Here is a 27864-nt window from a genome sequence, read left to right on the forward strand (position 1 = left end):
AGCATTCTCATTCCATCAGCAAGTGCCTCTAGTCCTAATCCCATATCACTCTCTCAAGATAAGGCAGCGACAAAAGGCCAGGTCTGTCTGACTGCAATACTGCCACACTCTCTCTTTTTCTCTTCAGGTTTCTCCCTCTGCAATAAGAAACAAATGTAGTATTGTCTGCAATACCTCCTTTGAAATTTTAATCATGTAGATAAGAAAAGTGTGAGACAACATGTTTCTAAACCCTCCTCCTCCCCCACTCCCCCACCCGGTATAACTCCCTCAAATTCTGCAGGAGAGAAGGCACATCTGTTTATAATTTATGGGACCCAGAGTGAAAGTGGGACAAACTCTTTCAAACATGGATGCCTAAAGTTAGTCACTGAGAAGCAGATGCTTCTGATTAAAGGATTATTTATATAGGTTCCCGTAATTGTCTTCATTCAGGGTCTGGTTCTGGAGCATGGCCTAGTGGTCATGGCCGCAACCCGTGACTGCCAAGGGGGTTGTGGGGAGGGGAGCCCAGGCCCTCCCACTCCACTGAGCTCTGATGCAGGGTCTTTTGGGCTACCCGTAGTCTGGCAACCAAGACTTCTTAAGGATGTCCTCATTGGGCCTCTTCCTCTTGTCACCCCCTTCCCCGCAGGGTCAGCTTAGTCCAAGGCTTTCCCCTGGTGGGAAAATCCAACCAGAATAAGTAAGAGGCAGTTACTAATGTCCAAGGTCCCCAGGATACTTCCCTCTAGGGGGTTGGTCCTTCCTTTCCTGAGGGAAGGCCCCTTTGGGCAGCTGTGTCAGAGCCTTTAGGCTTCCTCTGCTCTGCTGGTGCTGTGGGCTGCAGGTTTGCTCACTTAAGAACATAAGAACGGTCAAACTGGGTGAGACCAAAGGTCCATCTAGTCCAATATCCTGTCTTCTGACAGTGGCAAATGCCAGGTGCCTCAGAGTTAATGAACAGAACAGGTAATCATCAAGTGATCCATCCATCCCCTGTTGCTCATTCCCAGCTTCTGGCAAACAGAGGCCAGGGACACCATCCCTGCCCATCCTGGCTAATAGCCATTGATTGACCTATCCTCCATGAATTTACCTGGTTCTTTTTTGAACACTGTTATAGTCTTGGCCTTCACAACATCCTCTGGCAAAAAATTCCATAGGTTGACTATGCTTTGTATGAAGAAATATTTCCTTTTGTTTGTTTTTAAACCTGCTGCCTATTAATTTCATTTGATGACCTATAGTTCTTGTGTTATGAGAAGGAATAAATAACACAATCTTATTTATTTTCTCCACACCAGTCATGATTTCATTGATCTCTATAATATCCCTCTTAATCGTCTCTTTTCCAAGCTGAAAAGTCCCAGTCTTATTAATCTCTCCTCATACAGAAGCCATTCCTTACCCCTAATTATTTTTGTTGCTCGTTTCTGAACCTTTTCCAATTCCAATATATCTTCTTTGAGATGGAGTGATCACATCTTCATGCAGTATTCAAGTACCATGGATCTATATATAGGCAATATGATATTTTCTGTCTTATTATCTATCCCTTTCTTAATGATGCCCAACATTCTGTTCACTTTTTTGACTGCAGCTGCACATTGAGTGGCTGTTTTCAAAGAACTATCCACAATGACTCCAAGATCTCCTTCTAGAGTGGTAACAGCTAATTTAGACTGCATCATTTTATATGTATAGTTGGGATTATATTTTTCAACCTGCATTACTTTGCATTTATCAACATTGTATTTCATCTGCCATTTTGTTGCCCAGTCATGAGAGATCCTTTTGCAGCTCTTTGCAGGCTGCCGCGGACTTAACTATCTTGAGTAGTTTTGTATCATCTGCAAATTTTGCCATCTCCCTTTTTCCCCTTTTTTCCAGATCATTTATGAATATGTTAATAGGACTGGTCCCAGTACAGCCCCCTGTGGGACACCACTATTTACCTCTCTCCATTCTGAAAACTGACCATTTATTCCTACCCTTTGTTTCCTATCTTTTAACCAGTTACCAATCCATGAAACAACCTTCCCTCTTATCCCATGACAGCTTGGTTTGCTTAAGGGCCTTTGGTGAGGGACCTTGTCAAAGGCCTTCTGAAAATCTAAGTACACTATATCAATTGGATCCCCTTTGTCCACGTGCTTGTTGTCCCCCTCAAAGAATTCTAGTGGATTGGTGAGACATGACTTCCCTTTGCAAAAACCATTTGACTCTTCCCCAATAAATTATGTGCATCTATGTGTCTGACAGTTTTGTTCTTTACTATAGTTTCAACCAGTTTGCCCGGTACTAAAGTCAGGTTTACTGGCCTCTAATTGCTGGTATCACCTCTGGAGCCCTTTTTAAAAATTGGCATTGCATTAGCTATCCTCCAATCATTTGGTATAGAAGCTGCTTTAAATGACAGGTTACAGGCTACAGTTAGTAGTTCTGCAATTTCACGTTTGAGTTCCTTCAGAACTCTTGGGTGAATACCATCTGGTCCTGGTAACTTATTAATGTTTAGTTTCTCAATTTGTTCCAAAACCTCCTCTAATAACACCTGAATTTGGCACAGTTCCTCAGATTTGTCACCTAAAAAGAATGGCTGTGGTTTGGGAATCTCCCTCACATCCTCAGCCATAAAGATCGATGCAAAGAATTTATTTAGTTTCTACGCAATGGCCTTATCTTTCTTGAGTGCTCCTTTAGCATCTTGATCATCCAGTGGCCCCATTGGGTTGTTTAGCAGGCTTCCGCTTCTGATATACTTAAAAAAATATTGATGTTATTTTTTGAGTGTTTGGCTAGCTGTTCTTCAGATTTTTTTTTGGCCTTCCTAATTATATTTTTGCACTTCACTTGCCAGAGCTTATGCTCCTTTCTCCTTTCCTCACTAGGATTTAACTTCCACTTTTTAAAGGACACTTTTTTGCACCCCACTGCTTCTTTTACTTTGTTGATTAGCTATGGTGGCACTTTTTTGGTTCTCTCACTGTGTTTTTTAATTTGGTGTATACATTTAAATTGAGCCTCAGTTATGGTGTCTTTAAATTTTCCATGAAGCTTGCAGTGATTTCACTTTTTGTACTGTACCTTTTGATTTCTGTTTCACTAACTTCCTCTTTTTTGTGTAGTTCCCCTTTCTGAGATTAAATGCTACAGTGTTGGGCTGCTGTGGTGTTTTCCCCGCCACAGAGATATTAAATTTAATTATACTATGGTCACTATTACCAAGCAGTCTAGCTATATTCATCTCTTGGACCAGATCCTGTGCTCCACTTAGGAGTAAATCAAGAATTTCCTCTCCTCTTTTGGGTTCCAAGAAGCAGTCATTTAACGTGTCAAGAAACTTTATCTTGGCATCCTGTCTTGAGGTGACATGTACCTAGTCAATACGGGGACAACTGAAATCCATTATTACTGAGTTTTTCATTTTAATAGCCTCTCTAATCTCCCAGAGCACTTCATAGTCACTATCACCATCCTGGTCAGGTGGTCGGTAATATATCCCTACTGCTATATTCTTATTATTCGAGCATGGAATTACTATCCAGAGAGATTCTATGATACTGTTTGGTTCATTTAAGATTTTAACTTCATTTGATTCTACGTTTTCTTTCACATATAGTGCCACTCCCCCACCAGCTCAACCTGTTCTGTCCTTCTGATACATTTTCTACCCTGGTATTACTACGTCCCATTGATTATTCTCATTCCACCAAGTTTCTGTGGTACTTATTATACCAATATCCTAATTTAAGATGACACTCTAGTTCACCCATCTTATTATTTAGACTTCTAGCATTGGTATATAAGCACTTTAAAAACTTGTCACTGTTTAGCTGTCTGCCATTACATAATGTAATTGAGTGTGACTTTTTTTCATTTGACTGTTTCTCATCAGATCCTACCTGTGTTTTATCATCTTCCATCCTCTCCTCCTTATTAGGACATAGAGAATCTCCATTAATAAATCCACTCCTAAGGGATGTCTCTGTCCAAACCATGTGCTCCTCCACACCTGTAGGCTTCCCCCTAGCCTTTAGTTTAAAAGCTGCTCTATGACCTTTTTAATTTTAAGTGCCAGCAATCTTGGCACTTTGGTTTAGGTGGAGCCCATCCTTCCTGTATAGGGTCCCCCTTTCTCCAAAGTTTCCCAAGTTCCTAATAAATCTAAACACCTCCTACCTACACCATCGTTTCACCCATGCATTGAGAACCTACAGTTCTGCCTGTCTATCTGGCACTGTGCGTGGAACTGGAAGCATCTCAGAGAATGCTACCATGGAGGTCCTGGACTTCACTCTCTTACCCAGCAGCCTAAATTTGGCCTCCAGGGACCTCTCTCCTATCCTTCCCTATGTCATTGGTACCTACATGTACCACAACCACCGGCTTCTCCCTAGCACTACACATAAGTCTATCTAGATGTCTCAAGAGAGCCACAACCTTCGCACCAGGCAGGCAAGTCACCATGCGGTTCTCCCGGTCATTGCAAACCCAACTATCTATGTTTCTAATCATTGAATCGCCCATTACTAATACCTGTCTCTTCCTAATAACTGGAGTTCCCTCCCCTGGAGAGGTATCCTCAGTGCAAGAGGATAACACAACATCATCTGGAAGGAGGGTCCCAACTATGGGATCATTTCCCTCTGTTCCAGTTGGATGTTATCCTTCTCTGAGACTTTCATCCTCCTCAAAAGCACATAGGCTGTTAGACCAGGGGTGAGACTGTTCTACTGTGTCCTGGAAAGTCTAATCTATGCACCTCTCTGTCTCCCTTAGCTCTTCCAGCTCAACCATGCTGGTCTCCCAAGCCCGTACATAGTCTCTGAGGGCCAGGAGCTCCTTGCACCAAATGCACACATATGCCACTTGCCCATAAGGTAGGAAATCATACATCCTGCACTGGGTAAAATAAACTGGATAGACTCCAATCTGTTGCTGGACTTCTGCCTGCATTATCTTTTTACTCCTGAAGCTCGTTCCTTTGTTGCTGTTTTGTTTTTATCAGGGGATGTTTGGGGCTTTAAGTTTAAAGAACGTAAGTTTATCTAGCCCCCCTCCTCAAGCTCCCCTCAGAGAGCTCCCTCGCAAAACTCCCCTGTTAGCAACTCCTGTTCACAAGCTAGTTCACTTTCAGCTCTGCCACCCAAATGAGCTAATTTCCTGCCTTTTAATTCCTCCAGCACATGGAACATTTCCTGCAGGTGTGGCAAGGCAGGGTTGGCTGAGCCCAAAATAATCCCTTAATCTCTTGTTGCCCAGTGTGGGGTTTGTACACCCCATCACAGTGTCTAAATTTGGATTTAGGTGCCTAACTTTAGGTATCCAAGTTTGTATGTTTTGGCCAAAATAAGAGAACTGAACTCTTATTTCCACCTTTATCAGGGGAGGATTTCCCACCTTTTCATAGTGTTAACTCCTGCTCCCCTGTTCAGAGAACAGATTTGAAAAATACACTGTCTTTAGAAGCATTTCAAGTGTGATCTAGACCAGTGGTTCTCAAAGCCGGTCCACTGCTTGTTCAGGGAAAGCCCCTGGCGGGCCGGGCCAGTTTGTTTACCTGCCACGTCCACAGGTTCAGCCGATCACAGCTCCCACTGGCTGCAGTTCACCGCTCCAGGCCAATGAGAGCAGCAGGAAGCAGCACGGGCTGAGGTATGTGACATCAGAATGGACTTACTTTCTTTTGAGGACCGTCCTCTAACCCCCATTGGTGCTGCAGACCTATTGAGTAGTCTAGTGTACTTCATAATTCCTTTGGATTCATACATTAATAAATAATCATGTGTGTTTTTATTGTGGAAACCTTATTCTTCTGATATCCTTCCCCATCACCATTTCTGATGCCATTTGCCCTCTCTACTAGATGAAAAGGTTGCACCAGTATTTCTTGAATTGGCTTTTAAACTGATATAATTAAACCTGTGCAAAAGGCCTGCACAGACACTCTTATTTTGGGGTAAGAGAGGCCTATTTCAGTTTCTGTTAAACCTGTAACTGATCAAATTAAGTTAAACCAAAAATAAGCCACTCTTACTGAAATAATAGTGTCCACAAAGCTTTTTGCACTGGTTTAGCTATTTTTAACAGGTTAAAATTCACACCTTAAGTTGTATCTGTGCAATTTATTGGAAAAACACTATCTCAGTCTGCCCATGAACAGTTTACACAATGAAGGACTGTGGTCTTAGATCATAAACTCCTTTTAGCTGGGACCTGGCATATTATGAATAAACAATTTAAAGTGTGTATAACATTCAAATTCTGCTTTGGTCATATGTGGAAATGTGTGTGGTCTCTTCATGTCAGTCCTTTCTGGATGCTTTGTCCACAGCAAAAACTACTATAGAATTTGGTTCTATTGGCAGCTGCCGCTCAGGGCGAGAGTCAGGACTGGAATAAGAGGAGTTTTGCTGGCTTTGACTAAGGTGCATTGCCAGAATTGTGCTAAGGGAAGCTTGTACAGCACTTGCCCGCATTCCTTCTGGCACAAATCTGGGCTATTAGTGCCTCGCTTTCATGAGCACTCAATCCATCCATAAAACTAATAAAAAAGTGTCATGCCCTTTCTTATTAAAAGATATTTCCAGTGACTCATCTTCAAAAAAATGTCATGATTGCATTTCCTGCTATCTCACTCCTGCTTCAGCTCAAAAGATACCCTGTTGATGTGAAACCACATAATAGCTTTATATCCCATCAAGTTATCTCAACCAAAACCAGCTGCATCACTTACCTAATTAAACTCTAGTCTAAAATGTGTGCTCCTACATCCATCATTAATATTGTCGTTTGTATCAGCTGAAATCCTTCCTGCGGCTGGATGGTTCCTCTACATTGGTCTCTGAAGTAGAATTTTCAAATAATCTCCAAACTGCATCTAAAAAATAAAACAAGTTGCCTGCTGTTAGATGACAGTATTGCTGCTTTGATGGGTTCAGATTAGCTGTTAATACTAATTGAGAGGCACATATTGTTTCTTCAAGAATACTAAATATATGTATATATACTCATTAAAGGAAGTAGGAATCTAAAAAATTGGCTTCTATCTTCAACACTGGTCTTTCAAAATTGTGACTTTTGGTTCTTTACATCTATATTATATTTTGCAGAGGAATTAAACCAAATCTCTTCCCCCCAACATGAGTAACTTCACACATGTTGGGGAGCTGTGATCTCTACAGAGATTTTACACATTCACACACTGTTAAAGGAGTCAGGGAAACCTCATGACCAATTCCCATTTGTAAGTAAATCTCAGACACGAAAAGATATAGTTTGACCTTTCCTTAGTTCTAACCTTGTAAACTATAGACTTGATGAAGTCAAAGAGATCAAGCAGAATGAAACCACGTAGCTGTGATTCTCTTTTTATCTAACTTACTAACATTTTCACTGTCCTGTTTTATGGGTGGGTTTTTGGTTACCCTTTCTCCCATTTCCACCCCCACCTCTGCCATCTATCTGCCCAACCTCTTTAGCTTGAAAATGCAGATCCTGGTCCTTATTTTGAATTCATAGCAGGTAATCCATCTAAATTACACATCGTAAAAAAAGGTGAATGTGACAGTGTCACATTGGGTAACAGCTTATTATAGCAAAATATTAGAATGTACCAGGATCACATTAAACTAACTTGCTGTATGGAAGACAACAAATAAGCAATGCACAGAATATACTTTCCTCTGTATTGGACATATAGAGACAGGTATGCCCACTTTGCACCACTCTAATAGCATAAAAAGGCCTAAACTGGGCAAATCAGCCCTCTGGGGAATGCAGGGGCAACATAGGGGCAATGTAGGCAGCTGTATGCTGCCCTCCTGCACAGCCCAGTGTGTGAGGCATGTAGGATGCATGGCCATGGCAGGAGGGAACATGTCAGAGCAAGCACAGCAGCAGCCTCAGCACTTTACACTACAACTGTCCTGGCCTGCATATGCAGCCAGGCCAGGCTGTCAAAAATTGAAGTACTATCTAGGGCTGCTTTAACTTATACAGCTCCTTGAGCATCCTCAAATAGGAATGCCTCTGCCTGTGATCCAAGTCTTGTGCTATACTTCCACACAGTATCAATTCAAATATCATAAACCTTTCTTTTAGGTAATTAGCAAGCACTATTACGCATCGAAGCTCATATTCCCTTTTGTCCTTCTCTTAATTAAAATGTCTTTCTACTGTACTTTCTCTATTTGTCTGAGGATATAGGCACATTTTTGCCTGTCAACAAACAGAAATAATTCCACAGTTATCCTTAGGAACGAAACACAAGTATTGGAATAAATCCTGTGTCAGGGACTGTGGGTGACTCATTCGACAGAGAGCAAGAGTAAATCTCATATAATTTCTGAGGTCAGAGCACAGTAAATAACAGCTTACGATGTTTTCCCATCTAACACCCCTATCTAGTATTGACTCATTTCTGCAAATGGGTTCATAACATGCCGTCCAAGAATGTTTAGAGATGAACATCATAAATGGTGTAAGTGTTTTTCTGTTATTGAGGTGTTTTTCTTTTACCATAGCATCTGGTCTCCTTGGCAACATAGGAATATGCCAGTAGTAAGTAACATTACTCTTCTTTAAAAGACCTTCACCTTTCTGAATAGCTACATCTCTGATGATGCTCAACATATAAAAAAAATAACAATAATGGCAAAGGGATTCCAAGATAAGTAACTCCTTTTTAAAAGTATATTTAAAAATGCAAAGGCATATTTTCACATAATTGTTATACACAACGTCATCTCAAATCTCTGCTGTAAAATAAGCAAATGTTCACCATCTCATTCATGTTTTGTCCCATGCCTCTTGGGGCATTTGCCTCAGACCACATGGACTGATCCACTGAGGAACCATCCAGGGGGTTGCATCAGCCTGATTCACCACATTTCTGGGACCCTGATGAAAACCATTGTCCAATTTAATATTAAAGCATTCAGGGTTATCTTAAAAATGGAATGAGACTTCAGATTTGGATTCTTCTCAGGAAGACTGGATTTCAATTTGCAAACAGATCTGGAAGGTCTAAATTAATGCAAAATATAAAATTGATCTATTAAATTTTCAATAGAGAATGCAGTTAGGACCTAAGAAGTTGCATACCATTTTTTCCTCTAGATAAAAATGTGTATTAAATGTAAAATGATTGATATATTGTAGGGGAAAGTCCTGGTTCACATTTGCAGTTGCAGGAGAATTATGAATCTTGGTTAAAAAATAATTTAGAACTAATTGATTGGAGAAAAATAGGGAAGAAAGGATGGCCTTGTTGGTGAGACAATAGATTAGGATTCAGGAGGTTGTGGATCAATTCCTGGCCATGCCACAGACTTCCTATGTGACTTTGAGCAGTTAATTTAATACTCAGTCTTGCTCCTTTGAAGCCAATAGCAAAATTTTCATTGTCTTCTGTGGTGCAGGAACAGGGCATTAATCATTGTGAGTTCTGCTCAGCTGTGTGTGCATGTGCACATGTGTTTGGGGTAGAGGGGAGATGACAATGAAAGTCAATTATGGCCCCTGATTCTGTGCTGGACCACCCCAAGCATATAATGTAGTCTCATCCCAAACAATCTTTACAATTATGGGAAAGAGTACAGCATCACCATTCATTCCTGTCCATGGCTTGTTCCTCCATTAAGCCCAAACCGGTCATGTTCCTGCATAGATGTTCCACCATTGAGTCAGTAATCAGCCTCTAGGGCTGACTGAACATGGCTGAATTTGCTTTATTTTCTTTGGCATCCCATCATCTGTTTGCCTCGTGCAATGTGCCCTCTACTGTATTCTTTTTAATTGCAGCCAATCCCATGCACTGATTTCATATCCTACTCTCCTTCTAACACCTTCATTTATCTTAAAAACATTCCACTATACACCTGCCATCTTCTGGAGAACTCCTATCTCTACTGCCTCTAGCCTTCTGATGTCCGTTTAATTTAATGCAGCTGCTTCCAGACGGCAGAGCAAAACTTTTAGTAGATTAGTTTGATAACTTTTCACTTTGGTACCAAGTATAATGTTATTTTCAGTCCATAAATTCATCAACTTCTGTGCAGCACTTCTAGGTAAAATGCATCTCCTTTTAAACTCATCCATGCTGGAACCACTGGCACTGATCAAGCCTCCAAGATACATATAAGATTTTCCTTGCTCTGCAACTTCACTGCTGCTGCATTTCAACACTTCTATCTATTGCCACTTTTCCAAGATATAATAAATGCCAAGAAGACAGAGTAGTTGTATATCCAAGTCAACTACACCAGTTTTCCAAGGTAATGAAGAGCATCATCATTAATTCAAACATTGGTGTCAGCTGTACAGTGTCATCTGCACCATAAATGAAAGTTTAAGTTTAGATCACCCAATATCATGCCCTCCACCTCACCTACATTCTTACTGTCCAATTTAAGAATATGAGAAAAAGGTAATGATTATTCTATTCTCCCTTCTTCTTCTTCTTCCTTTATGATGCTTTTTCTGGTGAGGGTCATGACGACAGCATGGAAAGTAGGGAGGACCAGACCTTTTCCTCCTCAACAGGTTTCAGCTCCTCCTGGGCAATTCCCCAGCATTCCCAGGCCAGTCGGGAGATGTAATCCCTCCAGCATATCCTGGACCAGCCTTGGGGCATCCACCCCATGGGACATGCCTGATATAGTTCCAATGGAAGCCTCCCGGGGAGGCATCCTTATCAGATGCCCGAACCACCTCAACTGGCTCCTCTCGATCCGGAGGAGTAGTGGCTCTACTCCACGGCCCTCCCATATAGCCAAGCTCCTCACCCTATCTGAAAGAGTAAGCCCAAACACCCTGCAGACAAACCTCATTTACACTGCTTTTACCCATGATCTCATCCTTTTGGTCATTACTAGGGCCCTACCAAATTCACGGTCCATTTTGCTCAATTTCATGACCGTGGGATTTTTAAAATTGTAAATTTCATGATTTCAGCTATTTAAAACTGAAATGTCACAGTGTTGTAATTGTAGGGGTTCTGACCCAAAAGAGTTGGAGGAGGTCACAAAGTTATTTTAGGGGGGTTATTGTAGGCAGCTGCTGACTGGGCCTTCAGTCAGCAGCTACCACTCTCTGGCTGCCCAGCTCTGAAGGCAGCAGTGCAGAAGTAAGGGTGGCAATACTTCAACCCCCCCAAAATACCCTTGTGACCCTTCCTCAACTCCCTTTTGGGTCAGGGCCCCCAATTTGGTCTCCCCCGTGAAATCTGTATAGTATAGGGTAAAAGCACACAAGACCAGATTTCACAGGGGAAGACCAGATTTTACAGTCTATGACGCATTTTTCATGGCTCTGAATTTGGTAGGGCCCTAGTCATTACCTAAATTTTATGACCATAGGTGAGGAGGGGACATAGAGTGACCTGGAAACAGAGAACTTCCCCCTAGAATTCAGCTCCCACTTCACCACCACAGATCAGTACAGACGTTGTACCAATCCGCTGGTTGATCTCATGCTCCCGCTTTCCATTACTCTTGACCAAGACCCCTAGATACTTGAACTCATCCACTAGGGGTAACTGCTCCCTCGTCACCTGGAGAGAGCAGCCCACTTTCTTCTGGGAGAGGACCATGACCTCTGATTTGGAGGTGCTGATTCTCATCCCAGTCGCTTCACACTCAGCAGCGAAACATTTGAATGAGCATTTGAGATCATAGTCTGAAGAAGCAAGGAGGACAACAGCTTCTACAAACAGCAGAGATGCCACCTCCGAGTCCCCACATTGGATACACTCCACAGCTTGGCTTCACCTAGATATCCTGTCCATGAAAAAATCACAAACAGGAATAGGGACCAGACACACCCTTGGCAGAGTCAGACACTCACCTTGACTGAACTGGACTTAATGCCAAGAATATGAACACAACTCTCTCTCTGAGAATAGAGAGACCAGATAGCACACAAAAGCAGCACCAGCACCTCATACTTATGCAGCATATCCCACAAAACATTTTGGGGAACATGGTCATATTCCTTCTCCAGGTCTACAAAACAATGGTAAACTGGATTATCATACTCCTACAACCCCTCGAGTATCTGTGAGAGAACAAAGAGCTGATCCGTTGTTCCACAGATGGGAGGGAATCCACATTATTCCTCCTGATTCTGAAGTTCAACTAATGGGTATAACCTCCTGTCATAAACAGATAAGTAAGAGTTAATAGAACAGAAGTACTTCATATCTCTTTTGCCTGTAAAGGGTTAACAAGATCACTGAGCCTGGCTGTCACCTGACCAGAGGACCAATCGGGGACAGGATACTTTCAAATCTTGAGGGAGGGAAGTTTGTGTGTGTGCTGTTAGTTTTTGGTTGTTGTTCACTCTGGGGGCTCAGAGGGACCAGACGTGCAACAAGGTTTCTCTTCAATCTCTCCGATACAGGCTCTTATAAGTTCAGAATAGTGAGTACTAGGTAGATAAGGCGAGTTAGGCTTATGTTTGCTTTCTTTATTTGCAAATGTGTATTTGGCTGGAAGGAGTTCTAATGTGTATTTAGCTGGAAGGAGTTCAAATGTGTATCTGGCTGAAAGGATTTTAATTTGTACCTGTATACTTAGGCTGGAAGGGTATTCCCAGTATCTACAGCTGAAAGACCCTGTAACATATTCCATCTTAAATTTACAAAGATAATTTTTACTGTTTCTTCTTTCTTTAATTAAAATCTTTTCTTGTTTAAGAACCTGATTGTTTTTTTATTCTGGTGAGACCCCAGGGGACTGGGTCTGGATTCACCAGGGACTTGGTGGGGAGAAAGGAGGGAAGGGGGAGAGAGAGGTTAATTTCTCTCTGTGTTAGGATTACTTTCTCTCTCAGGAAGAGTCTGGGAGGGAGAGAGAGAAGGAGGGGGAAAGGTGAATTTTCCTCTCTGTTTAAAGATTCAAGGAGTTTGAATCACAGTGATCTTCCAGGGTAACCCAGGGAGAGGAAGCCTGGGAGAGGCAACGGTGGGGGAAAGGGTTTTCTTTCCTTGTGTTAAGATCCAGAGGGTCTGGGTCTTGGGGTTCCCCGGGCAAGGTTTTGGGGGGACCAGATTGTACCAGGCACTGGAATTCCTGGTTGGTGGCAGCGCTACAGGTCCTAAGCTGGTAATTGAGTTTAGAGAAATTCATGCTGGTACCCCATCTTTTGGACGCTGAGGTTCAGAGTGGGGAATTATACCATGACACCTCCTCTCCAGCTCCCTGGTATAGACTTTGCCAGGGAGGCTGAGGAGTGTGATTTCCCCCTATAGCTGGAACACATCCTCTGGTCTCCTTTCTTAACGATTGGGACCACCACTCCAGTTTGCCAGACCAGAGGAACTGCACCCACCTGCCATGCAACATTGAAGAGGCACATTAACCATGACACCACAACATCATCCAGTGATTTCAACGTCTCTGGGCAAATCTCATCCACCCTTACTGCCTTACCACTATGAAGGCACTTTACCACCGTATCACCCTCAATATCAGAAATAGATCCAATCTCACCTGCCTCCTGGAAGGAGACATGTCCATTGGGTTGAGGAATTCCTCAAAGTGCTCCTTCCACCTCTCAACGATCTCCTCAGTCAAGGTCAGCATTTCACAACCCTTACTACGTACAGCCTGGGCAATGTCCCGCTGAGCCCTCCTAAGGCAATGAATGGTTTGCCAGAACACCTTTAAGGCCATACGGTAGTCATTATCCATGGTCTCTCCAAACTCTCCAATGCCTGGGCTTTCACTTCAGTGACCGCCACAGCCGCAGCCCTCTTAGTCAGCCAGTACCTCTCAGCCATATCAGGAGTCCAGTTTGAGCATTGCTCAGAAGGCCTCCTTCTTTGACTTGACAGATTCCTTCACTACTGGAGTCCACCAGCGGGTCCTAGGGTTGCCACCATGACAGGCACCAACCACCTTCAAGCCACAGCTTTTCATGGCTGCCTTAACGATTGAGGCTCTGAACATGGTCCATTCAGATTCAAGGTCCAAGACATCACCTGGAATGCAGAAGAAGTTCTTCTGGAGATGGGAATTAAAGTCTTTCTGCACAGGGTCTTCCACCAGATGTTCCCAGGCGACTTGCACTGATCATTTGGGCCTCCTGTGTCTATCTGGCAGGTGGCCCTTGCATCGGATCCAACTCACCACCAAGTGGTGATCATTTTCCAGTTCTACCCCTCTTTTCACCTGAGTGTCCAGAACATACAGCCTTAGATCTGATGAGACAACTATGAAGTTTATCATTGATGTTCGGCCCAAGGTGCTTTGGTATCAAGTACATGTATGAGCAACCTTGTACTCGAATATGGTATTTCTTATGGACATGACTAGCACAGAAGTCCAAGAACAACTAGCCTCTCAGGTCCAGACCAGGGAAGCCATTCCTCCCAATCACTCCCCTCCAGGTATCTCCATCATTACTCACGTGAGCATTGAAGTCCCCTAGTAGAACTACAACATCAGTAGGTGGCACTCTATTGAGCACCAATCCCACTGTCTCCAGAAATGCTGAGTACTCTGAATTGTCATTAGGTGCATAAACACAAACAACAGTCAGGGTTTTCCTCTCTGATATCTGAAGTGTCATCGAGGTGACCCTCTCATCAACCAAGACAAACTCCAACTGCACAACACCCAGCCAGGGACTTGTGAGTATCCCCACACCTGCCCAAGGCCTCTCATGTGGGGCCACTCCTGAGTAGGAAAGAGACCACCCTCTATCGAGATGTTTGTTTTCAGAGCCAATGCTATGTGTGGAGGCGAGGATAAATATATCTCGTCAGTACCTTTCCACCTATTCCTCTTCTGGCTCCTTCCCACGAGTGAAATGACATTCCATGTCTCTAGAGCCCGTTCCATTGCAGAGGGCCAGTCATCGTAGTCCATCCCTCCTACTGCTATTTTGGCATCACACTCGACTCTCACTCTTTGCCTCTTGGGTGATGTGCCCACACGACAGGTCCACATCACCTTTTCAGGCTAGCTCAACCACCAGATGCTCTCCTGACACCACCTGCAGGGGGTAGGTCCTGGTATCCCTAGGCCAGGCAAGGTTCCCTTGGTCATTTTGGGGTTTTCATGAGGGTCTTGAGGTGGCTCATTTTTAGTCTGGAACCTCCCCCCAGGCCTATTTACCTAGGGTGATCCTAACAGGAACATAGCCTCTCCCTGGGGTTTGTCAAAACACGCAAACCCCTTCACCACAAGGTACTGACCCTCAGAGGTCAGTACCTTGTCTTGCATCAAACTTTGACTTGAATCAGTTATCTAATTTTCCACCAATTCTTACAGCACTACAGGAGTCTTCATACCTAACTTTTATCATTGCAATTGTCTTATCTGGAACTTCATGATGCTGGCAAACCAGGTGTCAGCTCTTGCCAAAGCTTTAGGCCTTAGCCAAGCACTGATAATTTCATTGCTGGAAATCAGTCCAAATCACCTTTGTGTTAGTATGGTTGAAATGGATATTGAATTTATAACAAGTATTTAGTGTTTAGATTTTATGAAATGCTTGTAGGTTGCTACATGCAGGGCCAGCTCCAGGCACCAGCTCTGCAAGCAGGCGCTTGAGGCAGCCAAGGGGAAGGGGTGGGAAGGACCTGCCGCCAAACTGCCGAAGAAAAAAGCGGTGTGGCTGAGCTGCCGCTGATCACGAACACGGCTTCTTTTTTTTTTTTCTTTTTTTTTTCCTGCCGCTTGGGGTGGCAAAAACCCTGGAGCTAGCCCTGGTTACATGTTTTAATACTACTTTTAATGTATGTATCCCGTGCTATAAAATAATACTTAAATGCTTACTATATATCTGTTCTGAACTACATAACTCACCAAACAAGCAAAAACTATACCCAGTGCAAAATGCTAAATGCCTATGAAAGATATTGCTATTTGCTCATCAGAAAAGGACTATCAAAACCAAATGGGCCACTGTGGGACTTCACAATACAGACTTTGCTAATTGCTCTGGCACACCCAGGATGAGGCTATGTGCAAGAGGGCTCCTTACATCAGCTTGAATTCTGTAAGAAGGAAATAAAGATAGCTGACAAGAACTTTTAATCTCCTTTGCTGTTTGTGCTCTCACAGGGCCAGAGCTACGAAACAGAAGAAGAGATCCCCAGGATTAGCCCTGAAAGACATTCAATGCTGACAGACTGCTACAACTCTGTGACCTTTTGGAGTCATAGGCTGTAACTCATTTGTGTATATATATTTGCCTGCTATAACCTGTAAATAACTCTATCATTTCTTTTTCCTAGTTAATAACTCTCGAGTTAGTTTACTATAGGATTGGCTACAAGCATTGTGTTTGGTGTGAAATCTGATGTACAAATTGACTTGGAGTAAGTGACAGGTCTCCTGGGACTGGAAGCAATCAGGATCTTCTGTGACCTTTGATGTATAGCAACCAGCTATCACATAGTCCAGCTTGCCTGGGTGGTAAGATAGACTAGAATGTCCAAAGAGACTGTCAGTGACTCCATGTAAGACTGTTATAGCACTTCAGGAGTTCACATTTGTTACTGGGTTGCTGAAATCTAATTATAGAACATACCACCAGTTTGGGGTGTCTGTCCTGCTTTTTGACAGTCTGCTCTGAGGTTGGCACTCTGGCTGTGAACTACTCCAAACGGCGTGGCAAACTAAATATGATTTTACTACTTTCCATAATGCTTCCCTCCAAATCAAATCAAATACCTTTGTGAAGTTGATGAAAACAGTAAACATCTTTAATTCTCTTTCTGGTTTTTTTCCCCTCCCCATCAGCTGTCAAAGCATGAATATCTGATCAATGCAACTTCAACCTGGTCTGAAGCCACACTGTTTCTGATTTACTACTTCTTCTAAAACTAGTCTTAATCTGTTGACAGTTACTTTAATCATGATATTTCCCAGCACTGATAATAAGCTTATAAATCAACCAGTACTTTGTCTAAGGCTCCCATACCTTATTTATTTTTCCTAATGTTTTTCTTGCATTTGTCCACCAGCTTGTAGCTTTCCTATTTTTTAACAGATTCGCTCCTCTTTCTATTTCTGCTTCTGATGGCGGTTCAGTGCTGATATCCATTCTGCCTTGCAAGCTGCCCTATTCATCTAGCATGTCTAGAATACCTGCATCTGGATAAGCTACAGGGTTCTAATATATAATATAACATAATATATTGAATAGGAATTAACTAGGTGTATTCCTTCCAAGTTAAATTCAACTATGGCCATATGGGCTGTAGAATGCCCCCATTGTAGTGAAATTGTACGTTCTGCTATACATGGGGTGTACAGCTGTGGAGCTGACACAGAGGGGGAGCCTATAGCCCATTCTACCATGAAGTTTGGCTGATCCTGCAAAGTCATAAGCATGTAAGTAACTTTATTCATGAATACTCCAGTTGACATCAGGATAAGATTAGGCCCTAAATCAACTATGTATAAACTACGATAGAGGAAGGTTTGAGGACGGGACAGGAGAGGAAGAGCAGCCTGTGGTTCACATCTGTTGTAGATCCAATTGCCAAAAGTCACTAATAGGGTTGCAAAGGCTTTGAGGCTACTGTTCCAAATGAGGGACTGAAGAATTCATAACAACTGCCTCACACATCATTTGTGAGCAGGGAGTTAGATCTGCAACCCTTGCATAGATTCCTACGTAAAGCTTATTTACTCAGGCTTGGTGTAAAAGGGCTGTCAGAGTTCCCTCCACACTCTGAACTCTTGGGTACCAACAGGAAAGACTCCCTAAGCTTATAAGTACCAGCTTAAGTTAAAATCTTCCCCAAAGCACAAATCCTTTCCTTGTCCTTGTCCTTGGACGGTATTGCTGCCACCACCAAGTGATTTGGACAAAGATTCAGGAAAAGGACCACTTGGAGTCCCTATTTTTCCAGAATATCCCCCAAAACTCCTTCACTCCCTTTCCTGGGGAGGCTTGAGAATAATATACCTACCAATAGGTTAACAAAGTGAGCACAGACCAAATTCTTTGGTTTTTAGGACACTAAAAATCAATCAAGTTCTTAAAAGAAGAACTTTATTATAAAGAAAAAAGTAAAAGAATCACAACTGCAAAATGAGGATGGAAGGTAACTTTTAAGATTTAGGTTGGACATTAGGAAAAAGTTCCTAACTGTCAGGGTAGTTAAACACTGGAATAGATTGCCTAGGGAAGTTGTGGAATCTCCATCTCTGGAGATATTTAAGAGTAGGTTAGATAAATGTCTATTAGGGATGGTCTTGACAGTATTTGATCCTACCATGAGGGCAGGGGACTGGACTCGATGACCTCTCGAGGTCCCTTCCAGTCCTAGAGTCTATGAGTCTATGAGTCTATAAGATAATAAAAGATTTAGACCACAGAAAACTCCCCTCTGGACTCAACTTCAGTTACAAAAAACAGAAATAAAACTCTCTCTTAGTACAGGAAAATTCACAAGCTAAAACAAAAGATACTCTAACACATTTTCTTGCCTTTACTTACAATTTCTGTAATTTTATATGTATCATTTCAGGTATCTTTTTAGGTGCTGGTTTACCTGCTTGGTCTCTCTCTTGTCCGGAGCGGGAACAACAAAGAGAGCACAAACAAAACCTTCCCTCCCCAGATTTGAAAGTGTCTTCTTTCCCCATTGGTCCTTCTGGTCAGATGCCAACTAAGTTAATAAAACTGATTAACCCCTTACAGGCAAGTTATTCTGTACCTCTGGCCAGGAGGGATTTTATGTTACTGCATACATCAGGGGTAGGCAACCTCTGGCACGTGGCTCACCAGGGTAGGCACCCTGGCGGGCTGGGCCAGTTTGTTTACCTGCCACGTCAGCAGGTTCGGCCAATCGCAGCTCCCACTAGCTGTGGTTCACCGTCTCAGGCCAATGGAGGCAGCGGAAAGCCGCAGCCAGCACATCCCTCGCCCACATCACTTCCTGCAGCCCCCATTGGCCTGGGACAGTGAACCACAGCCAGCAGGAGCCGCCATTGGCCGAACCTGCTGACGTGGTGCTTACCCTGGCGAGCAGCATGCCAGAGGTTGCCGACCCCAGGCATACGTAAAGGTTGCTACCCTTCCTTTTATATTTATGACAAGGGCACTGAAATTGACCTTTAGGGTTTATTAGCTATAGGCTCAGAAAAGAGACAGATGTGTTTTACATCATTCTCAATGAGAAATACTAACTTAACTTACTGGATAACTAACACTTACTGTTCATGAAGGTTAATTATTTTTGTCTTCATATTATATATTTATTGCTGTGTAATGAGACAGTTAACATTCCAGGAATGTTTTCTGTACATTATATTTAAAGAAACCTACATACAGATTATTTCAATAGGTAAACCATATGTATTGTGTTGTCTCATTTTTAAAGGCTGGTGTTAAACAGAATCAATATTATTAGCATCCTACCAAATTAACGTCTGTGAAAAACACGTCACAGACCGTGAAATCACAACTTCCCCATGAAATCTTGCTATTGGATGGGACAGGGAGGGACAGGGCAGTGGGCTCCAGCTGCTTATCCCGACGGGGCTAGGGAGGGATGGGACTGGCCACTCTCGGGTAGGGTTACCAACCCTCCTGGATTGGCCAGGAGTCTCCCAGAATCAGAATTAATCTCCCCTAGTTGCTCCAGAAACCAGTTTGGGAGATTTTAATAGGCCACCTAAAAGTCTGGTTGGCAGGCAGTGGGGCTAAGGCAGGCTCCCTACCTGCTATGGCTCTGCGCGGCTCACAGAAGCAACTGGCGCAGGGGCGGCCAGGGGGTCTCCGCATGCTGCCCCTACCCTGAGTGCCAACTCCACAGCTCCCATTGACTAGGAACCATGGCTAATGGGGGCTGCGGGGGTGGTACCTGCAGGTAGAGGCAGTGTGCAGAGCCACCTGACCACCTCTGAGCCTAGGAGCCAGACATGCCTGCCACTTCCGGGAGCTGCCTAAGGTAGGAGGAGGGATAGCTCAGTGGTTTGAGCATTGGCCTGCTAAACCCAGGGTTGTGAGTTCAATCCTTGAGGGGGCCATTTGGGGATGTGGGGCAAAAATCTGTCTGGGGATTGGTCCTGCTTGGAGTAGGAGGTTGGACTAGATGACCTCCTGAGGTCCCTTCCAACCTTGATATTCTATGATTCTAAGAACCGCCTGGCTAAAGACTGTAACCCCCAGCCCTAAACTCCCTCCCAGAGCCTACACCCCAACCCCCTTCCCCAGCCTGGTGAAAATGAGCCAGTGAGTGAGGGTGGGGAGAGTGATCAATGGAGGGAGGGGGGATGGAGTGAGTGGGGGTGGGGCCTCAGGGGGCTGGCAGGGCAGGGCAAGGGTGTTTGCGTATGTGTGATTAGACAATTGGCAACCCTACTCTCAGGGGGAGATCAGACTGACCTGCGGGACCTCCCACAGCTGCAGGAAGCTCCATAGCTGTGCTGCCTTCAGAATCCCTCACTTCTGCACTGCCTTCATGGCCCTGCAGCTGGAGAAGGTTTCTGGAGGAGGGTCTGATCTCCCCTAGAAAGCAGCCATGCAGGGGAAGAGGAACTCCCAGCCCAGCTGGGACTAGCAGCTAGGAGCCCCCTGCTGGGGCACTCCCAGCAGCACAGGGGAGATCAGATCTTCCTCTGGTTTCAGGAAGCTTCACAGCTGCTGCCTTGAGCGCCCAAGGCAGCACAGACGTGAGGGTGGCAATCCTACAACTGCCCCAGGATCCATCTTTTGGGTCAGGACCCCCATGGTTACAACACCATGAAATTTCAGGTATAAACATCTGACACCATGAAACTGACTATTTTTAAAATTCTGTGACAATGAAATTGACCAAAATGGACTGAATTTCATAGGGCCCGAAATATAATCTAGATAAATAATATACATAATAAAGGCACAATCACAGTATGAAAGCTTCATAGAAAACTTGGTTAAGAGGCAAGTTTCCAAAAGCCTGATAAGGCTTGATTGTGCTCCTCAGCAGACTAAGAAAATAGTCCATAATGTTCCCATTTGTCTTAAAAGCAAAAACATTCAGTGGAATGATGCAATTTACATCTTGGCTAAGGTCAGCTGTAAAAAAGCCTGCTCAGTCAGCCTTTAAGTGTGTTCTTACCACTTGGTGCCAATTGGCAATAAATGAAAACTACTACTGTGGGTTCTCAATGGACATTAGAGATTTAATCTAAAATACAATTTTAAGAAAAAAAAGCTCACTCTGATTTCTTTTTCTAGACAAAAAATATAATAATGTAAATGCCAAAATTAAAATGTAAGATAAGTTTTTGCCTTTTGAGTTAGCCCTTGGACAATTAAAGCTGCCTGACATTTGATAAGTTAATAATCATAACTAAATGGCTATTTTAACTCTAGGTTACTGCATGCTGAAGTAAAACTCTAAGGGTGAAATATGATCCCATTGAAGTCCATGGGAATTTTGCCATTGACATCAGTGTGACTAGGATTTCACCCCAAGATGGGTAGAGGTCTCTAAATTATATTACAGCACAGAATCATTGTTCAGATATAAAAACTTAATAAAAAAGATTGTTTTATAACATGCAACGTTACCATATGTGACCTAGGGACTCCTTAATGCCAACTGGCAGAGGGCATAAGGGCTGCACAGGGATTTACAGGATCACTTGGGTCTGATGTTTACATAATATTTATACAAAGGATAGCATGTAAGGTTTCTGAGAGCCTGTAGCCTGCTGGTCATCATAGTCATTGCAAAATATTTGTAAGGATACTATTTTAAAAGGTATGAATGTATCTAAAACTGTATTCTTAAGTTATGTAAGTTAAAACCAGTCACCAGAAGGTGATAAACAGGTTCCGTTCAGGTAGGGGGTTGTAGACACTTATCTCCTCTCACAATTTAAGTCTATTTGCATATGGAACAACCGGCTAATCAAGACTGTGAAGTTGACAAGGGATCACAAAATCTAGAGGAAGGAATGCCCATCAGGAGGGCATCCTATTTATAACTAATATCAAAGGATTGGCTTGGTACCCTTCACCTAAGGGACAAGCAGCCAGAGTGCTTATCTTACAAACAGAGGGAACGCTGGGACTGGCAGTTGAATGCTTAGAAAGAGAGTGAGCTATCCTTTGAGAGAGGAGAATGGCTTCTTAGTCTATGCTTTAGAAGGCATATAACAATTTTGTTTTAGATGTAAACAATTGTTTCCAGTACTTCCATCTACTTGCTATTATTTAAATTTTTATTCTTTGTTAGATTCATTGGTACTACATTTATTTAAGTGCTGTTCATTGAGCAGAGCAGTGATCCTGGGGTGAAACCATTAAACTGATACTGTTTACTGTGTACTGTTCTTTGGGAGCAGTGAACCTGTGACTTCTGGGAGAGTCCAGTGGAACAGGGCCTGGGCACTCCACAGAGGCACTCAGAGGACTTGGGGGTTGGAGAGTGCCAATTGGTTACCTGCGGAGGGTGAGAGGAGCGTCTGTGGTGGGTGGAGTCAGGGAAAGGACCTGTGGCTGGCACAGAGAAGGTTTTATCACACTAAGGGAAGGTGGTAGCAAGGTGCCTCACAGCCTGGGTACCCCAGGGAAGTATCACACTATCCATATTTCTGAATGATCAGACTACCATAAGGAAGAAAATCACTATGGGCTCAATTCTGCAAATACTTAGGTAATTACTAATTGCTAATTTTTGCAGGATTCTAAGGCCAGAAGGGACCCTATTGTGATCATCTACTCTGACCTCCTGTATAGCACAGGACATAGAACTTCCCCGTAATAATTCCTAGAGCATATCTCTCAGAAAAATATCCAATCTTGATTTTAAAATTATCAGTGATATAGAATCCATCACAACCCTCTGGAACAATGGATAATTACACTCACTCTGTTGGCTATAGAGTTTGCCTTGTGTTCCTTGGCTTCCCTTATCAATTTTCTACAATTCCTGTCTTCTGATTTATATTCATTGTTATTAACTTCCCTTTCTTCCATTTGTTAGATACATATATATATTACAGCTGCAGGTGTTGGATGCATGCAAATCTTAAAAACTCCTAACCTCCACAACTTGCCTCCTACATGACCAGCACTTCATTGTCTCCCAGCAGCTCTGTAGCTAGGACATTCACACGGTGGAAGACTGCCCGGCAAGAAGATGCTTGCCTTCAGAAGTTCATGTACTTAGTGAAAAACGAAGTCTCAGTCAGAAACCTTTTTAAAACTTTGTTTTTAGGAAATTAAAAGAAATAAGATCCATAATACAATACATCTGAAGAAGTGGGTATTCACCCACGAAAGCTCATGCTCCAAAACCTCTGTTAGTCTATAAGGTGCCACAGGATTCTTTGCTGCTTTTACAGATCCAGACTAACACGGCTACCCCTCTGATCCTTGACAATACATATTCAAGCATTCAAAAAAGATTCAAAAATATAAAAGTATAGTCCTTACCATGAAAGTGCTGTGTAACATAAAGACTATTCAGAAAACTAAAGGTGAAATCTTCTTGGATAATGACATCTGAATTCTTTCTCAAAGACATCCAGGGTCCATTTTGAACTCAAAGCATTTTCATACGGTAAGAGAATTAGTTTCTCTTTTATTCATGAGTCATGCTCTCTGATAAAATGCTTTTCAAACAAGAAAAGGAATTCTCACAAGCTGCAGCTGATGCCCCAAACAACAAAGAAACCTATAAACCTTTCAAAATATACGGGAAAGCCCTGTTTAATTCCTTAGCAGAACCTAGGACTTTTTCAAATTCCAGAGAACTGGTGAAATAGTTTGCTCACAAGCTTTTGTATAATTTGGAGGTTCTTCTCAGAAAATCTCATTTGCAATTCACTATTGGTTTAATCAATCAGTTCAGGATAAATCTGGAACCACTGATGCTCATTTACATTTCAAAATCCAGGTAAGTGCTCAGTGACCATGGAATCTTGAAATTCTGGGAGCAATAGCTTGGGTCTTTTAGTGGCACAACTTAATATTGATGTTTCATCACACGTATCTTTCAAAACATTTTGCTGGATGAAATCTCTGAGAAAAAACCTTAGAATGTCTATTTTATTGAAGTTCTTCAGAGGCAACGATAATCAATTCAACTCAGTTAGCAAGGTGCATTAGTTCCTTTTGAAGGTAATTGTTCACAGGAGCAAAACTTTCAAAATTTTCATAACCTCTGTTGAGAACAAGAATTTGGATGATTTTGTAACTTCCAACAGTCCTCGTCTTCAATGAACAGATCGCCATATCCATTCACAAAGGCTGACAGAATACTGTGAATCTCCTCCAAATTATTGAGGATTATTTCATAGAATCAGTTTCTCTCTCTCGCCTGCTTCTTTCTCCCACATCCCCTACACTTGGCATGGTGACTCATGGTTATTCAGGGTGGGGAAATTTTTCTTCTTTCCTATAGCTTGTCTACAGTTACTGCACTGCTGCAGCGCTTAGTGAAGACACTGCTCATAGCTTGTCCAAGAGTCGGTAACTACGTTGACAGGAGAAGTCCTGCTGTTGACACAGCACTGTCTACGCTGGTGGTTAGGTTGATGTAACTGTCATTCAGGAGGGTGAATTTATACTGATATAAGTTCGTAGTGCAGTTCCAATATTTTCCCATTAATTTTAATGGTCCAGCACTGTCTTTTTCCTGACTTGTACAATGCTAAGTACTTGGAGCTTGCCTCACTGTCTGTTTGAGGAAGCGAGCCCTCCCTGCCCGATTGCTTCAGAGAAATTACGAGCACAGTTTTATATACACAAATACATAAGCACTGTTTGTATACATATTTCATAACGACCGTTGGGTTCAGAACATCACAAGTTTTCGTAAGAGATCTTCCTTGACATATAGTTATACACACTAATATGGTATACAACCATTTGATTAAATTGTATATTGTTTGGAGTTCAGACCTCCTGTTCTTCCATTGGGGTGTCGGGACCTTGATTGTCACAGAAATTATCTGTAGCATCTCTTTTCTTTGCTGCAGTCCAGTCAGCTATTTTATTCAAGCAGACGAAGCAGTTTTCATATTTGATTAAACTTTTGTCTGGAGAAAGTACATTTTTCCATTTGAAAAATCCAGATTTGATAAAAATTGTATCAACTCCCATTCCACCTACATTGCCAGGGTGTGCATATATCCTACAAGGAATACAAAGGGCCTTATCAACTTTGACAGAGATGGTATTCACAACCTGTTGCCTGTCAATGAATTCCCCTTGACTCTGTCACAGTCCCTGGAGCCTGGATAGTCCATCTAATGTTTCTTCTAGGCTCTAGAGGAGCATTCCATTTCAAGTCAGCCCATCTATGCACACTCATGCGCTGCAAATGGACCTTCCTCCTCTCTCTCTGTTTGAGAGAGGAGCTCTTTCCTTCTTTTCCCTCCTAACAGGTAGGCAGGGTCCAGTCACAGAAACTCCCGCATAGAACCCTGTATCCTCATTTAGCTACTTTGTATACTTTGTAAGCCTCCTTACAGAGACCCTTAAGCATGTGAGTACTTTCTTACCAGGATTACAATGCAATCCCCAAGTTTAATTTTGCTGAAAGACTGTTGATAAAATGTCCCACCTCCAGACCTCTGCTAGCTACTGGAATTGTGACTACTACTCCATGGCTTTAGGCCTACAATCACTTATCTGTGGAAACTCAGATAAGAAGTTGCGGGGCAGAGGGCAGGAAATGGAACAAATTTAATTTCTACGGGGGGCGGGAGAAATGTGGACAGGGGTACAATGCCCCCTCAGTTATGGGCTATCTCCCCCAGTTATGGGCTATCTCCCAGCATTAGAGACTCCCTACTCCAATCGAGGGGATGGGTATCTGAGGCAGAACTGACTCACATATAAGCCAAATTCCTGCCCTGATATTATCCTCAGGGGTGGCTCTAGGTATTTTGCCACCCCAAGCACGGCAGGCAGGCTGCCTTCCGCAGCTTGCCTGCGGGAGGTCCCTGGTCCTGCAGATTCGGTGGCACGCCTGCGGGAGGTCCGCCAAAGCCATGGGACCAGAGACCTCCCACAGGCATACTGCCGAAGGCAACCTGCCTGCCACCCTCACGGCGACTGGCAGAGCGCCCCCCGTGGCTTGCTGCCCCAGGCACGCGCTTGGTGTGCAGGTGCCTGGAGCCACCCCTGATTAGCCTCCTGTTTTGGCAGGGGTAAAAATAAGCTTATATATGTGAATGATATGGCTGACATATGGTATATGAAATCAGCTTTCATGTACTGTAATTATTCTAAAATGCAACTAATCCATGCATCATAAAACATGCTTAGCCCCGACCTATGAAATGCAAATAATCTCAGTCTAAGAATGCATGAATGGAACTTTCTGAATTCCAGGGGACTACTACTCATGGCATATCTTACTAACTGAAAGAACCAAGAGGCATTTACAGTGACTTTCAGCAGGAAGAATTGCACATTAGTGCTATCTCACAGGACTTCATAATGCAGAGTGGCCCCTTTGGATTACTCTAAAACTAAATATCCTCTGAAAAATATAGCTATCATTACCAGTCGGCAATTATTAGACCCTTTTATTACTAATATGTGGACAGATTTATTTCCAGATCCAATAATACTCTCTAAATCTCTAGGAAGGCTGTCTGCCTTCATATCAAATCCTTAAATATGAACCAAAATCTTTATAAAAAGATATGATAAATGTGATGGATAAATTCTGCCATAAGATGAACACTTGGGGATCCCACTGATTTTGATGGGAGGACCACATGCTAGTTCAGTTTCTCTGAGCACAGAATTGGTCGTTTGGGACAAGCATACTCTTTATGGCTTGATGCTCAGAGGGTCTTGAGGTGCTGGGGACAGTGGAAACCACAACCTGTGAGATAGGTATATATCTCTTCTGTCTGATGAAAACCAGTGGGGCAGCACTGAGATCACTGCTCATTTGACTGTCAGTATCTCCCAAAAGAAAAGATAGGTGATATCTTACCTCCATCGCTTAAGATTCATAGATTCATAGATTCTAGGACTGGAAGGGACCTCAAGAGGTCATCGAGTCCAGTCCCCTTCTGACAATGAGGGTCTTGTTGGCTATATTCTGAATCTTCCATTTACAGACATTATTATTAAATAAGCTGTGACAAAATAATTCCAGTAGTGTCTAGATTCTTTTTTCGATATTTTTACCAGCTCTGTGGGTTGTTGTTTTCTCTTGGGGTGGGGGGGTCGTCCAAATATTTTTGGGTGTTTCTTACCCCTTTTTTCGGTTAAATCTAGCTAAAATTTCTAAACAAAATGCCATTTTGAATCAAAAAGAGAAAGTATTTTGTTTTGAAAATGTTGCAGTTAAATAATTTGACTTGTTTGGAATGCCCCCACTTCCTTTTTCTGAAACTATTTGCTGAATTTCACCTGAATACACAAACAGTTTCAGTCAACCCAAAACTGAGACTTCCTGCCCCTTAGCCAACCCCCCTGACCCTGGCCCCGGACCCTTACCCCCGGCTCCCCCCTCACCTGGAACTTCAGCCCATCCAGGACCGTCTGTGAACAGCTGCACCGTGGTTTCAGCGGGGCCTGAGATCCTCCCCACTCAGAGCCGCATAGTAAGGGGGCGGGGCTGCAAATAAACTATTTGTCAAAAAAAAAATCACTCAGCTCTGGTCCTAAGTCTCTGTGCCTATGTCTCACCCACAGTTGGCCCATGCCAGCTGACTCAGGCTCATGGGGCTCAGGCTAAGGGGCTGTTTAATTACGGTGTAGACATTCAGGCTTTGGCTGGAGCCTGAGCTCCGGGACCCTCTCTAATCCCCTCCTCCCCTGTGGGCAGGGCCTGCTCTAGGCACCAGCAAAACAAGCAGATGCTTGGGGCAGCACATTTCCAGGGGGCGGCATTCTGGCCATCCTTTTTTTTTTTTTAAACTCACATCCTCCCCTCTCACAACCCTG

The 27864-nt window shown here is 43.1% G+C and overlaps 1 long non-coding RNA gene across 1 annotated transcript; it reads right to left on the minus strand.

Moving 5' to 3' along the window:
• On the minus strand, window positions 1–27864 carry LOC127050777 (uncharacterized). The gene is made up of 4 exons (XR_007774278.1): window positions 27433–27864; window positions 23383–25084; window positions 6722–6865; window positions 1–137 (listed from the first exon to the last, which is right to left on the minus strand). It is a non-coding gene; the product is annotated as an uncharacterized LOC127050777 (long non-coding RNA).

Source organism: Gopherus flavomarginatus, chromosome 1 (assembly GCF_025201925.1).
Source record: "Gopherus flavomarginatus isolate rGopFla2 chromosome 1, rGopFla2.mat.asm, whole genome shotgun sequence".
Lineage (NCBI taxonomy): Eukaryota > Metazoa > Chordata > Testudines > Testudinidae > Gopherus > Gopherus flavomarginatus.